Genomic DNA, 16,947 nt, shown 5'->3' on the forward strand with positions numbered 1-16,947 from the left:
GCTCCTCTGCTGGTTTCCTCTGCACTCAGACGGGGCCATATTTTACTTGACCAAAAACACAAATAAACAGACTCCCACCGAAAAACTCTGATATCAATCTGCATTCACGGTTTATTTAGAGAATTTTCAGCGCGTTACTTTCACACAAAAACACCGCTAAATAAGGCTCTAGTTCTCATCATCGTGTCGTAAAATGGCGCTACCTCCACTGCAGAGCCACAGCTGGCTACGAGGCGCTCGCCGCTTAGTGTATCAGTCCGCCTGCGCGGCGTGCCAGATATAAACAAACGCAGGTAGTCTGCCAGGACGAAGAGACACGATGAGAACAAGAGCGCGTTTCTTCTTGTTCTGATTTTATATAGCATTCTGATAGGTAAATGTAAACTACCTGTGAGGCGACTCAATTCCCTTGGAGACCGATGGTGGCACATGTAATGCACTGGTCGTCAAATCAGCAGGATTATACATAAGAAGAAGAGATGCTGCAGGAACCAATCACATGTGTTGGGGGTGTGGATTTCCCGATGTCATCCTAAGGAAAAAAAACTCACGTACGGTGCTACAACTGCCGAAAACTGTCGTAAAATTGGTTGGGAAAATGTGTCGGATTAATCTAAATCCTAAAGGCTTTTAATATTGTCAAAAACTAAAACTAAGGGAATTTTGTCTTTAATTTTAGTTAGTTTCAGTTAGTTTTGTGAACACAAGATACAGTTTTAGTTTACTCATCGTTTTTGTTTTCTTTTCTAGTTTTTATTAGTTTTAGTTAACTGAAATGTATTTTGGATTTTAGTTTTCCTTTTTAGTTTTGTTTTAGTTAACTATTATAACCTTGCTCTGCACCGATGAGCAACCGTTTTTCAGAGCATGTAAAACTGAAACTTCTTCCCTCTTTTTTGATCCAAGACTTGAATAAAGTGTTTTTGTAATTAATTAGATTGATTTTTTTAATTGCCTGACAGCACTAAATAAAATGTAGATTTACCAGCAATAAAATGGCAAAAAATAATTTACATGATAACAGTTTATTAAAAAACTAACAAATCAAAAAATAAAACAAAAGCAGATCAACCTAAAAAGAAAAAAAATTCTTTAAACCAGTTCCACATAAAATTAAAAACATGGTGGACAAAGAACCATAAAAGGAAAAATTCTTTGCACATCTATTTTTCAGGACAGGACTGTTGGAGGTTCACGTATCCTGAGCAATTAGATTGTGGGATGGAGCATGTTAAATAGGAGGTGGTGGCCTCACACCTCCAGACACTTTCTCATCATGACGTCAAAAATGTGATCAGAACAGATAATAAAGATTAAATTACCTGGCTAAAGAATAAAGTGACATAATTAGAACCACAAAAAAAGTTTACAATCAAACTGATCAGAATAATATTAGGGGGATAAAAATCCCACTATACAGAGTAGGTTCTACATTCCAGTTTTCATCCTGGTCATGTTAATGTCTCCTCAAACAGACTTGTTGAGTTATATACACATGAAAAGGCACAAGGAGCAGGTCACAAAAATGTTAGAAGTGAGCCTGATTATTAGTGTGCTAATTTCATACGTATCAGGGTGGGGCTAGGGACCAGGATACTCCAACGAAGGGAACAAGGTTTATCTTTAACATATTAATAAAATACACAACAATACTGTACAGCAAAAGAATAACGTCATGAGAAGATTCGTAAGAAAAATTTAAGGTTCAGTTCATCATTAGGTCTTTTTGGAGCCAGCGTGTGTAGGGTGAAGATCCAATAGGCCTCCCACTGTTGTCAAAGTTTATCCAAGTTGGGGTAACTAGGATAAACTTTGACAACAGCGGGAGGCCTATTGAGTCGTGGCTTCTCAAAGCTTTTTTCTTCTCTGTGGCCAAGTACTGTGCCCAGCCTTGGTGAGCAGAATCCTGGTGGAGAACTGCTACCTCTCAAACAATGGACCCTCCTCAAGCGCCTTACCACAGGGTTGGCTGCTTAGGGTCATGTGGGTGTGGCAGAGCAGACTGCCGACCACATCAACACCTGACCCCTGTATTTAGACAAGGGCCCCCTCTTATAGGCTCAGATCATAATTGAAGTTTCTCTTTCCTTACATCATTCAGTCCATGTTTTTGTAAACATTTCTTTTCACTGATATCAGTAAAAACTCTAAACCCTCTGAGGCTGAGCTGGAGAAATGTCTCTTTGGGTAAAGCAGGTCATCCACTCTGCATGTCAACATATTGATTTTGATACTTAACAGCAAATTGCTCCCGGAGGCAGAGTGTCTGAATGAGATCAGAGCCTGACGGTAGGTTGGCACCTCTGAAGCAGCCTGTGCCATGTTAAAGGGTGATAATTGACATGTAGGGTAAGTGCTCTGACTAGATACTGTTATATGTTATGCTGTGCATCAAAAAGCTCATGGATCGATGCTGGGTGTCCTATTATCACTCTGACCCTCTCTGTGTATTAACTCCTTTCACTCATGTCTAGGGAAAGAGCGCCCCCTGTGTCACGCCAACAATAAAGCTGGGAGTCTTAATGCCCCCAAAGGCCTGGTGTAAACATTTAAAACTCATGATTTGCAGTGTGTTTGATTTTGTTTGTTTTACTTGTTGCAGATGTGTATTTGCATTTATTTATCATGAGTGCATTTGTTTTGACGTCTTGCTGCTCATTTCTTTACCTTGTGTTAGTGTTTTGTTCTTAGGAGTTGTGCTGCAGGAGCCAACTGGAATGACACTCCAGGACTCTTTTCTTCCCAAAGGAAGAAAAGGAACACTTTACTTGACGCACCTCTGTATAACCCATTATAAGTGCATCTATAAAGCATTATAATGCCATTATAGCGATCTACAGTTATAAAAACTCATACATGATCATAATGCTTTATAACAATAATCATAACACACTATACAGCATTTTATCATTGCTTACAAGATCAGGTATTATAATACATTATAACTGTTAGCAACTCTGACAATGCCCACATACAAAATGAATTATACTTATATTTATGATATGCTTATAAACGTCTATATCTATCAATATAAACACCCATAAATCTTAATAAGTCTTTATAAAATTGTGCTTAACACATTATAGAGCATTTTATAATGGCTTATAGGATCAAATACTTTAAACCTTTATGACAGATGGTCCCTTGCTAACCAATTTTTGGTCCAAGGATCAAAGGGTATTATGATTATCATAGTTGTTATGAATTATAACTCTTTCGAATGTCTTATAATCAAGTAAAGTGATGAAACATTTTCAGGTATAGGCTAATGTAACATAATATAAGCTGGTCAAAAGCTACTAGAAGTGGTTTTCTTGAAGAAAAATACACATCTTTTTATCTATGCAAGAACAACACAAAACTTTGCTAAACTTCTTTTTTATAATCAAACTCAGCACCAATAAAACTCTTTAAAACGTCTTATAGTTACTGCTATGATGCATTATACTCACTGGTATATCATTTATGGGTGTTTATATTGATAGGTATAGACCAGGGGTCCCCAAACTTTTTCCCGTCAGGGCCAAACAACTTTTCCCTTCTCTGACGGGGGCCAGGGTCAGTTTGTAAAAAAAAGTGTGATGACCGCAGAGGTGTCCAAACATAAATAGTTATTGATTCCCAAAAAGCCACACATAACCAAATATTAATAACCTTTTCTGGGATCTTGACTGGAAAAAAATCAGAAAATAAATAATAACACTATAAATGCAATATATAATACTATTTATGAAATAAATAATAACTAAATAACCCTTTTCAGGTTTTTCACAGAAAAAAAGACCATGAAATATTAACTTTCTTGTAGACACCACTGTTTGCAGCTAACTCTCATTAACTTCACTGTGAAAACCAGAAAGCTAGCAGGCTAAGAAACTGAACTAAGTGATACAACACCTACCAGCACAATACATTTTACTACCAGTATGGTTGTAAAACAGGATTTTTTTAAAGGGAGGGGTTTCAGATATGGCACAAACTGCAGAAGGGCGGAATAGAAAGTTACGTTCTATGCATGTGTAAGTCTCGATCACATGGCCAGACTGAAAAAAAAAATCATAATGCACCTCTGGTATTGTTCAGGGGGCCGGACAAAACAAGGAGGCGGGCCGCATCCGGCCCCCGGGCCGTAGTTTGGGGACCACTGGTATAGACGTTTATAAGCATATCAGTAATATAAGTATAATTAATTTTGTATGTGGGCATTGTCAGTGAGTTGCTTACAATACCTTGTAAGCGATGATAAAATGCTGTACACTGTGTTATGATTATTGTATTATTGTATATATTACAATATATATATGTATAATATTGTATGTTATAAAGCATTATGATCATGTATGCATGTTTATAACTATAGTTATACTGCGCTATAATTGCATTATAATGCTTTATAGATGCACTTATAAGGCTTTATACCAGTGGTCCCTAAACTACGGCCCGGGGGCCGGATGCGGCCCGCCTCCTTGTTTTGTCCGGCCCCCTGAACAATACCAGAGGTGCATTATGATTTTTTTTTTTCAGTCTGGCCATGTGATCGAGACTTACACATGCATAGAACGTAACTTTCTATTCCGCCCTTCTGCTGTTTGTGCCATATCTGAAACCCCTCCCTTTAAAAAAATCCTGTTTTACAACCATACTGGTAGTGAAATGTATTGTGCTGGTAGGTGTTGTATCACTTAGTTCAGTTTCTTAGCCTGCTAGCTTTCTGGTTTTCACAGTGAAGTTAATGAGAGTTAGCTGCAAACAGTGGTGTCTACAAGAAAGTTAATATTTCATGGTATTTTTTTCTGTGAAAAACCTGAAAAGGGTTATTTAGTTATCATTTATTTCATAAATAGTATTATATATTGCATTTATAGTGTTATTATTTATTTTCTGATTTTTTTTCCAATCAAGATCCCAGAAAAGGTTATTAATATTTGGTTATGTGTGGCTTTTTGGGAATCAATAACTATTTATGTTTGGACACCTCTGCGATCATCACACTTTTTTTTACAAACTGACCCTGGCCCCCGTCAGAGAAGGGAAAAGTTGTTTGGCCCTGACGGGAAAAAGTTTGGGGACCCCTGCTTTATACAGAGGTGCGTCAAGTAAAGTGTTACCGAAGTATATTTACATTTTGAACAACTAGGACTGTTTGGAGTACTTCACGGTCAAAGTGGTACCAATGTCTTTGTATTCAGGGAAACGATGGCTGGTAATTACTTTGTCCTTTAAGGTAGCTAGAACGATTACGACAGAACATGCACTCAGTAAAATACAAAACACTGTATCTTAAACTTTCTGTTAGCTGTCAAACAGTCAAACAGGAGTTAAAGCTATAACCCCATGACATTTGCAATAGGTGTAAACAATCAACTGCTAACCACACACATATTTTTTGGTCCTGCCAAAACCTCAGTTGTTTCTGGTGCCAAACTTTGACACACTTAAAATGGTGCTTGATATGCCACTTGACTTTGGAACCCCCCCCACTTCTAATAACAAATAAATAATTCACTCTGGGTTTCAACCCAAGAAACATTTGAGTTTAAATTTTGAACATTCAGTTGTAATGCAGCCTATGTGCTAAATAATGTGGTGCAAACAGTGACCTCCTCCAGGAGTCTTCAGGGTGTCTGCTCTAACAGGGTGAAAATCCAAAAGGGGGAGGGGTCGTGACTGAGCCTGCAGACTCTCAGCGTGTGGAGGGTGATGAAATGTCTGAGTCTGGCCCTGATAACTTGCTCATGCCTCCGCTGTGAAGCCACTGTTGGCCCTCTTGTCAGGGAGCATCAAACAGCCTGCCTGCTCTCCTGACCGTGTGGACGGTGTGTGGTCGGACAGGCAGTCTGCTCCACAATCCTCTCCTATTATCGAGCTGCAGCAGGAAGTCTTTATCTCCTGCCACGCACCCAGCTCTCCACTCTGGCACATATGTTGGGAAACCATGCAGTCCTGGCACAGCATCACAGGCACAGATTTGGAAAAAGCTCCTCAGCTTTGACACTCCTGGGCTGTGCTGAACTTTTGACCCGGTCTGTCTTGGAGACAAGTGTCACCACTCCATAATCCCATAATCCTTTTCACCTAGAATTTATCATAATATGGAATGAACAGCATCGAAGACAGGTACAGCTCCCTCTGCCAAGCTTGTCTCTATTTCTGTAAGGGACGTGATACGTGTGAATTTGTGTGCTTGGCATATGAGTGGGCCCAGTGTTAGCCATCTCTTCATACCATCTGTTGTATGTGTCTCTGTGTGTAAAATAAGCCTGTTTTAGCATGTAAAGCTGTCAGAACAGGCGGAGTTGAATGCCGCTGAGCGAGCGGCCGACTAATCCCCTTAACACACGGGACCGAGCCGCCACCAGCTCTAATTGATTCTGTGAAAATGACTGGGGCCCAACCTGCGAGGGAAATGAGAGGTTTGAGATTCCTGCGTGGGTTGGAGCTCCCGGCAGCAGCAGCAGGTGCCAGGCTCTCCAGGTGCTTCACGTCTCGATCCATAATCAGAAGATAAGAAATGCAGATTGGCGCTGTTGCGATGAGCACACATTTCCTTCCACACATGCCACCCTGCCCCTTAAAAGCTGCAAACATTTTACTCTGAGTGTGGAGATGTTCGATTTCCCTCTCTCCCCTCTCCCTCCCTCCCTTCCTTCCATCATATATTTATAGAATCTCTTTCAGAGGTTGGGAAGGCAGAAAAAGAGATTATGATGGTCCCTCTGAGGACTGTCCTCTGTGCCAAACTTCTCTATTTTTCCTTCCTCTCACACCCAGACATCCCTCCTGATTAGGCTGTCAGGATTTCTCTCCCAGACATCTCAATTTGTAAACATCTGAACACATTTCCATCTCATGCTGTGTCATCCTCACAACAGATGCAGACGCTGCGAATGAAAGCAGCACAACATTATGCTATCAAATGTGAACACTTGGCCTCGTTGGATGTTTAGTGCTTTACAAATGGAGATTCACATTTCAGCCGAGTGATGATGAAGATCTTTAGTCCAGAGGATATTTTTTAGGATATTTCATTCACTTATAAAAATCTGGACTTCTTGGTATGATTATCTTTTCACTGAGAAGCAAATGTTGCTAATAAACAATCTGTTATGAATCTTGTCCCTGTGTGTGATACATACACAGACACTGGATATGCCACCCTCGTCGGCAGTTTGTGCACATGGTGTCATGTTGTATATACAGCTGCCCTACATTCTGCATACTGTCACAGGACTGAAGCATCTCTGTGAGGTTTTCCTGCTCTACTCCAGCTGTTGGTGTCTGTTTCACAGCAAGTGTTTCTTGTTGAAAACATGGGTATTAGAAGATCCTCACCCTTAAATATTCAAATGTTACAAATACCCTTGTCAATTTATTGTAGTTCTTCTGCAATAGTTTTATAGTCATCTTTGTTTTTTTTCCGCTCAAATAAATGAATACTTATCACTGAAATGTCAGGCAAAAGCAACTGTTGTTGTTGCTGATGTTGTGAGTCCATGCTGTGCTTTGAGTGTACTTGTACTTGGCACTGATTGGTTGTCTGTGTTCCACATGCCACAGACCAGACTGTCTGTGCTCCATATGGCAAGGACCGTGTACCTAATGCTTTTAACACTGTGTTTTATTAACAAATGAGATGTGTTGATGTTACTTTGTGGGCCAAATTTTAAATTAGGTGTAAAAAATATAAAGTGATTTTTTGGTCCATGTAATGGAACACAGACAGCCTGCGCACCTTACACAACAAGTGGCATGGCCCCCTCACTCGTGGTTACAAAGATGGATGGTTCAAAAATAGTTTAGGGTATAACTTTTTATGTCCGGTTCTAGGTAAAGCCCTCTGGAATGATTCCAGGTGGAACCTTGTGACAGTGTCAACATGAAAAAAAGAAGGTTTGATTAAATAAGGAAAATTTTGTTGTGAATGAATGAAATGAATGAAAGAAAGGAATGCAGTAAAAAGAAAATAAATCCCTGTAAGAAAAAAAATGTATGATAAGTCGGGGTACCTGTTGCTGTCCTGATTTGGCTTTTTGGTCGAAAAAGAAAAGAAAAGAATGGATGAAATTATAAAGGGAGGACGTGGCGTCAGGGAAGGGGCGGAGAGGCATAGGAGAGGAAGAAAGACAAAGAAAACTGGCGTGCCGGTGGAAAGGGCCGGGAAAACCTAAGAAAAGTAAAAACTGTCTAGGGAAAAGTGTTATCAATCTTACAAGTAGTCTACCAGGGTTGCTTACTTGCGCGATGCCTCTACAGCCCAAAGGAATCATAAGGATTATCGCTTCCCAGGACCAGGAGGAGCACGACCCGGCTGGGAGAGGTTAAGTTCCTTCCAGGGGGGTGAGCCTTACAGCATTTATTTTTTGTATTTTTTCCTGGTATACCAGTGATTTTTGGTTGTTGATCGATCACGTTTTTTTTGGGGGGTGTTTTTTTTGTTTGTTTTTTTCCCTGTGTGGATTATTTTTATTTCGTGACGGATTCCAATCGGAAAACGGACACACAAACTGTTTAAAAGACATTTTAAGAGGGGTGGAAAAAGACAATTGGACTAATTTTCGTTGAAAGGGATTTTTTGTTTTATTTACAGACAGGACAGACTGGATTTGGGGGTTTTCTTGATGAACTATTTGAGTTTGATTTCTATTACGCGCGGGTGCACAGGCGAGACTTTATTTTGGTTTGATTAAAGAGAAATTTTTGTTTGTCCTAAACGTTGCTCCAAGTTTATTTCATTTTTTGACCTCTTTTGTTTGTTTCATGGGGATGTGCCTTTTAAATGGGGATTTATCATTTTCCTGAAAGGTGTCCCCTGGTGTGTTTAACGCCGACCCGATAAGGGTTGATTCCTTACAACCTTTATGAAGGGTTCTAACAGGGTTTTCCAATGAAGACAAGCTGAAGAACCTCATAAGGTTCTGGTTAGCACCTTTACTTCAAAGAGTGTTGCAGCACACAACCTTCTCTGAAACAAAGCTTGATTGTTCTTTGTGACAAAGAGACACATGCCAGCCACAAAGAAGACAAATTGCTGGATGTCTTCAACCATTCCTCTTCATTTACTGTGTTGCGTTTGTCTTCTTTGTTGGATTTATTGGCGGGGTACACTGTGTCGTACTGCTATGGTGTCACGTAGCTAACGCGGCTATCAGCATCTGGCTTACCTACCACCTTCCAAGAAGGACACGGTTGGCTGTGGAAACACAAACAGGATCAGGCTTTATTGATCTGACCTGTACCAAACTGTACCAATCTATACCGGACCGCTTGGTGGAAATGGGGCTTTAGTGGAAACTGGACATTAAAGGAAGTGTGGTAGAAGTACTTGGCCATTCTGTTCAACTGCTTCTTATCCCTCTGGATCCCAAGCATTTTTGGAGCATTTATTGCTCCTGTCATATTATTACTCACTGTGGTCTCATTTTTTCTGTAAAGTGAAGTACAGCACCTCTATGGATTCAGGACAACCGAGGCTATAGGCTGATGTAACTCAGTTATGTCTTTATGTAGTGTAACAAACTTTTAGAGCTGTAAGTCATTAGAAAAAGCTTAGCCATGATACACTCTCAGTAGACATTTATTTACCTCAGTGTGCTTTCATCTGTATTCATAAACCCACATTGAAGTAAGTCACTCATATTAAAGGTGCCGCTCTAGTAGCAGCTCAACAGTTGTAAAGGTGGAATTAAATACAAATCGTATGTTGAGATAACTCTAAACAAACAAACAGGCTGGGTTTTTTTTGATGCTGAGACGATGATCTTCCAGACTCTGGCCACCAGTTCCTCTGCCATCTTGTGGCACAAGTGTACAATCTTAGGATCATGAATAACGACCTCAGTGTACAGGGCTACAAATAAATAAATAAATAAATAAAAGCATCAAAAACCACTGTACCCAGGCTCTCAGTAAACAGACCAATTTATATCCTACAAAGCGTTTGTATTTCTGAGATTTAAAAAATCAAAACAAACAAACAAAAAAAAAATAGAACATGGATGCCATGATAAGCTCATGGATTAAATTGTAACCTTTTTAATACATTTCCCAGAAAAATAACTATCGATAAACAAAGATGAAGTATGTTAGACTTTACATGCCAAAAAGTATTCTTTCAAAGGGCATGAAACAATGAACAGATGTTACTGGAATCTACTCCCTGAAGCACAATAGCAGTGACATGGCCTTTCCTCTGTCCATCATGTGACATTTCATGTCGTTATAAAATACATATTAACTTTCATAAGGTCCCCTGAGCAACACAATCAGAAACCAAAGAGGCTAAAGACCAAGCTAAACCCTGCCTCTTTGACTCATGCCAAAGAAACTCTGAGTTTAGTGTTTCCAATACCAAACTTTAGGCCTCAGTAAGAAATGGGTGATTGAACAGAGACTATTTATATATTGGTCTTTTTTTGTTGGTTAAATTGCCTGTTGATTTTTTTTTTAATGAGAAAAATGTCTTCAATTAAAACATAAAGCAGTTTATTTTTCTGGCCCTTTTGGGAGATTTCTTAAGTGATTGAGGCGTCATTTTTGTCATTCAAGATCTTGAATTAAAAATTGCAGTGTAGGATTCATTTTCTATTTAACGCTACATGGTTAAAAAAAACAAACAAAACAAAACAAAAAAAACTGAGGCCCATTTGTTCTTCTTTGATTTCTAACAGAGAAATCAATGAGCTATAGTAATGACTGCACAGTGACTATCAGGATTTGAGGGTTTGTTAGTAACACAGGCTGCAGGGCTGAGACAAAAGCCAAAATTTCGGAGCGATAGAATGAAGGCCAGCACTAAAATGTGTTCTCAGTGACAGGAGGGGGTCCTCTCATGTCCACGGTTGGTGGCACGTCATTGTTTCTGTCAGAATCAGTCTGCAGACCTAAAGAGCTGATAAGTATGCAGCAAGTGTGACAAAAACATACAACTGGACCCATATGTAACACCCAAGGCATGAGGATTAAGCCACTCTGTCAATCGCCTAGCAGCAGAGAAATACAAATGGTACACACCCCCTGAGAGGCATATGGCGCCCTCTGCTGCTCAGAAAGTTATCAAAATACATTTTTCATTTAAATCCTTTGGTAGCACTTTAGATTACAGCCCGCGTCTTACAGTGTAGTTTCCCGTCTCTTACAGTGTAGTTTCGTCAACTGTAGGGGTAACTCTCACACATGTACCTTGACATTTTGCGGTACCTATCGGGTAGTTACGCTCTCGTCTTACAGTGTAGTTTCCCGTGTCTTACCATGAACTTATCAAAACAGTGTAATTTTCCTGGGCATATGCTTTTGCTGTTAATGTGCCACTTCCTCTTAACAATCAGTATGGTGAATAAAGTAGACCAATGATGAACCTTAACACTGTAATGTATTGATGAGTATGTGTTTCACACAATAATAAGACTTGCAGATGTAAAAAAAAAAAAACTTTATTTTTCTAAACACACAGAGACCCCACATAGTAATTCACCTTTTAAGTAACCCGGCCATTAAGTTAACACTTGCATCTGCTTACTGTCTAACTGTCCAGTACTTCCACTGCAACAACCCACTACTTTACCTGTAACTACTGGTCAACAACTGGAAGCGGGCTGGATTATAAAGTGCACACTTGTTGGCTTTACTTACTGTGTAACTACCCACTACCTTACCTGTAACTACTGGTCAACAACTGGCAGCGGGCTGGATTATAAAGTGCACACTTGTTGGCTTTACTTACTGTGTAACTACCAGCTACTTCACCTGAAACTACTGGTTAACAACTAGAACCGGGCTGGATTTCAAAGTGCACACTTGTTGGCTTTACTTACTGTGTAACTACCCACTACTTTACTGTAACTACTGGTCAACAACTGAAACCAGGCTGGATTTTAAAGTGCACACTTGTTGGCTTTACTTACTGTGTAACTACCAGCTACTTTACTGTAACTACTGGTCAACAACTGGAACCGGGCTGGATTTTAAAGTGCACACTTGTTGGCTTTACTTACTGTGTAACTACCCTCTACTAGTGTGCATTTTATACTCTAGTCCAGTTCCAGGTGTTGACCAGTAGTTACAGGTAAAGTGCTGGGTTGTTGCAGTGGAACTGTTGAAGCTACTGACATCTGTGTTTCTATGATGAATAATGCTTGGACACTTTATTCACACAGATACTCCGGTCAGAGAGTAAAGGAAGATACACAGTTCACAGTTCGGTCTTTTATGTATCCTTTTAGAAACAGCATTACAGCAACGGCCGCATGCATGGAGATTGAATGAACGCAGAGGATGAATAATGTGTGTGACATCAACGTCCAACAGCCACTTATCAGTAGTGCATCTCAACAGGGTTGGCAGTGTATGGTATCTGAAACAATAAATAACAGAAGGTGAATCAAAGACAGTGTCTACCAGACGTAAATGATGCGCCCACTAGCTATTTAGCATTAGCAGTGCAACGTAAGGGAAATAAGAACCAATATTCCTGCCACATAAACAAACTAAATGTTCATTCCTCACTCAACACTCCTTAAAGATAACTTGTAAGCTATTGAAGTACTTACTTCCTCAAGAATGCATCACTGATAACTTATAAGATGTTTTGAAGATGCTTTTAAACAATCGCGGAATCTCCGTTCGGACTATACAACTTTTAGGACCCCAAGCTGCCCGCATAAAGGCATGAACGCAAATACGCAAAATCCCTAAGGACCATGGTCTGCCCTCTAAGTTGCCTGCATAAAATTATATACAAAATGCTTACAACACATCAACGAAGAACAGAGGCAATTTATAACAGAAAATACTGGATAGTTAGCCAGTAAGCAAAGACAAGTGTGATCTTAATGGATCAGTAACTTAAAAGGAGAATTACAATGTGGGGTCTCTGTGTGTATAAAAAAATAAAGATATTTTATACGTCTGAATATCATTATTATGTGAAACCCATACTCATCAATACATTACAGCTTTTAACTTTATCATTGGTCTACATAACCTTTATCCATGCTGATGAGGAAGTGATACATCAAGGTTTGCATAGTTAGAGCATATGTCCAGGAAAATTACACTGTTTTGATAAGTTCATGGTAAGACACGGGAAACTACACTGTAAGACTCCAGGACTTACACTGTAAGACGCGAGCATAACTACCCGATAGGTACCGCAAAATGTCAAGGTACATGTGTGAGAGTTACCCCTACAGTTGACGAAACTACACTGTAAGAGACGGGAAACTACACTGTAAGACGAGAGCGTAACTACCCGATAGGTACCGCAAAATGTCAAGGTACATGTGTGAGAGTTACCCCTACAGTTGAGGAAACTACACTGTAAGACTCCAGGACTTACACTGTAAGACGAGAGCGTAACTACCCGATAGGTACCGCAAAATGTCAAGGTACATGTGTGAGAGTTACCCCTACAGTTGAGGAAACTACACTGTAAGACTCCAGGACTTACACTGTAAGACGAGAGCGTAACTACCCGATAGGTACCGCAAAATGTCAAGGTACATGTGTGAGAGTTACCCCTACAGTTGAGGAAACTACACGGTAAGAGACGGGAAACTACACTGTAAGACGCGGGCTGTAATCTAAAGTGCTACCAAAAATAACTATCGATAAACAAAGATGAAGTATGTTAGACTTTACATGCCAAAAAGTATTCTTTCAAAGGGCATGAAACAATGAACAGATGTTACTGGAATCTACTCCCTGAAGCACAATAGCAGTGACATGGCCTTTCCTCTGTCCATCATGTGACATTTCATGTCATTATAAAATACACATTAACTTCCATAAGGTCCCCTGAGCAACACAATCAGAAACCAAAGAGGCTAAAGACCAAGCTAAACCCTGCCTCTTTGACTCATGCCAAAGAAACTCTGAGTTCAGTCAGGACCACTTTGTCAAAAATAAACTTTATTAACTTGCACAATTTTCATTTGGCGGTATGGTTCTGTTCTGGGACTCCCTGCTCTTCCATGCTCTTGCGTGAAAAGCCTGAGGCAGGAAGAGCACACCTTCCTGCCCATCATGAGCCATCATGAACGGCATAAACAGGGAGCGCAGCAGCAAAATAAAACCCCAGACAGAGCAGAGCAAAACATGAATAAAATAACAGGAGGAGCTGGGGTGGAGGTGGGTTGTGAAGTGCCAGCAGAGGAAGCAGGAAGTAGGTTTGACAGGAGCAGCTTAAATAGCCCGCTCTAACAGCAGTTTTCCAATAGGAGGTGGACACGGGAGTCAGCCGAGCCATCAGCTGATCTGCACCGATGATGACAGCTATGTTGTTAGAGCTTGACGTCGTGACCTGCCTGAACTAACGCTACGCTTAATTTTAGTGTTTCCAATACCAAACTTTAGGCCTCAGTAAGAAATGGGCGATTGAACAGAGACTATTTATATATTGGTCTTTTTTTGTTGGTTAAATTGCTTGTTGAGTTTTTTTTAATGAGAAAAATGTCTTCAATTAAAACATAAAGCAGTTAAGTTTTCTGACCCTTTTGGGAGATTTCTTAAGTGATTGAGGCGTCATTTTTGTCATTCAAGATCTTGAATTAAAAATTGCAGTGTAGGATTCACTTTCTATTTAATGCTACATGGTTAACCCCCCCCCCCCCCCCCCCCCCCCCCCAAAAAAAAAAAAAAAAAAAAACTGAGGCCCATTTGTGCTTCTTTGATTTCTAACAGAGAAATCAATGAGCTATAGTAATGACTACACAGTGACTATCAGGATTTGAGGGTTTGTTAGTAACACAGGCTGCAGGGCTGAGACAAAAGCCAAATTTCTGAGCAATAGAATGAAGCCCAGCACTAAAACGTGTTCTCAGTGACAGGAGGGGGTCCTCTCATGTCCACGGTTGGTGGCACGTCATTGTTTCTGTCAGAATCAGTCTGCAGACCTAAAGAGCTGATAAGTATGCAGCAAGTGTGACAAAAACATACAACTGGACCCATATGTAACACTCAAGGCATGGGGATTGAGACCATAGATATATATATAAAGGCTAGATGGCTCATGGGACTTTCGCCGGCGTCGTCACTGGTCGGCCATCTTACCTAGGGGGACTTCTCCGGAGCGCTCTACAGTAGTGGATGGAAGGTGAGCGACTTACACAAACAAAATACACTTAACTTGCTGAATTCTTGACAGATTTGCAAACGGTTTGGTTTATTAAAAACCTTTTTAGCGTGGCTATGATTCAAGCCGTGCAGACCTGTTGAAATTGCCGTTTTCTTTTCGAAAATCGCTGCACAGTTGTGTGTTTGTTACAGCTATTAGCAGGGCTGCAATCTGTGAGTTTCAATTATTATACGGGTTTCTGTGAGACCAATAATAATTTATTGACAACAACACATTTTGTCTTAATGACAATTTGTGTAGATGCAGTTGGGTATTAGCTAGCAAAGAAACGAGGTTGTAAATGAGACGTATGAGCCACTTGGACTATTACAAAGTAACCTGACTTAGTTCTATACACGTGGGAAAGGCACAATTACTCATTCGTTTTAACATGGTTATGTTAATGTTAATTATGTTATTTTAACATGACAAGCTGTTTCATTAGTGAAATATATCCTAGATTTAGATTCATTGTGATACAGTAACTGGCTGGCTTTCTGTTACCCCCCTACAGTACAAGATGGCACACTTTTGTGCAGTATAGGGATGCTCAAACGAATGTTCCTCCAAAACCAGAGCCCGTGGAATCACCTTTCACAAGAAATGACTTGAGGGACATATTTAGGATAATTGTTGCTAACTTAGTGGATTTGTACTTGTATAATACAAGTTATTTTGACCCTGACGTTTTAGAAATGTTTCTACCATTTGTTTACATAATAATCATTGAATATTTCTTTTTCACATTTCTTTTAACATGTTACTATTATTTAAGGTTTCATAATGGCATTCAAGCATAGGCTACACGAATTACCCCAACAATTTCATAATTTAGCTCTGTATTTTTGTTCTTACCATTAATGTTAAAGGTAAGAAGGGTGTAAAATGTTGTCAATAATTTATATATCTTGGTATCTTCTCATGTTTTTAAGGTTTCCCCAAAACGCAGAGAAGAGGAGACAATGGGAACTTGCTCGAAGAAGGAACGGTTTTGTTGCATGAAAAAACTGCAAACTGTGCAGCAAACATTTCAGGAGTGAGGATTTTGACAGGACAGGGCAGACTGTCCGGCTTGAGGCTGTTGTTGTGCCAACCATTTTCAACTTCCCTGCTCATCTCCAAAGGGTATGTGTATCAATTGCCAACAAGAATATGTGCTATACGTGTTGTCATGATTTTTGCAAGTTTAGGAATGCATTAAGTGTTGTGCATTAAGGACATTTTAATATGTAACTGTATATTTTGGCCGGTAGCAACAAGAAGCACTTCTGCCTCTAGAAGGTGGTAATATGTGTAAAAGGATTGAGAACCACAGGCTGTCACTTGCTCATGTCACTCATACACTTTTATGAATAAACATGTGCAAACTACAACAAGGTGTAGGAAACCTATACAATCAAAACTGACATTTTTGTCGAGAGACCCAAAAATTAACTTCGCCTTTAACCAAGACAATCTATTTAAATCAATGTATTAAAAGAACACTGATTTGGGTTTTATTTTGTAGATTTAGAGAACATAACTTTGTATTGAACACAGCACTGACAGGTGAACATAAATTGTTAAAAAGTTACTGTTATTACTGTCCTCATTATTATTATTATATTTTTCCAAAACCTCAGACAGCCACTGGAGAGAGGAGAAAGAGCCTGAAGAGGAAGCCCCCTGACCACCTGTATGCATTGCCTTCCTGCCCCAAGGCTATAAAGACCAAACTCGATGCAGCCTTGGCAATAGTGCGGAAACTGCAGCGGGAGAAGAGCAATGCCTTGGTGAGGGAGACGAGGGCATAGAAAAACAGTTGAATTGTTTTGTAATTGTGCACACCTGTTAATAAA

General features: G+C 39.8%; 1 long non-coding RNA gene across 1 annotated transcript; it reads left to right on the forward strand.

The window, feature by feature from the left end:
* The first annotated feature begins 14,980 nt into the window (after positions 1-14,980).
* Positions 14,981-16,947, forward strand: LOC141802411 (uncharacterized). The gene is made up of 3 exons (XR_012599481.1): positions 14,981-15,088; positions 16,042-16,234; positions 16,732-16,947. It is a non-coding gene; the product is annotated as an uncharacterized LOC141802411 (long non-coding RNA).

Source organism: Halichoeres trimaculatus, unplaced genomic scaffold, assembly GCF_033239565.1.
Source record: "Halichoeres trimaculatus isolate MK-OKI-2021-1 unplaced genomic scaffold, fHalTri1.1 fHalTri1_scaffold_13, whole genome shotgun sequence".
Lineage (NCBI taxonomy): Eukaryota > Metazoa > Chordata > Actinopteri > Labriformes > Labridae > Halichoeres > Halichoeres trimaculatus.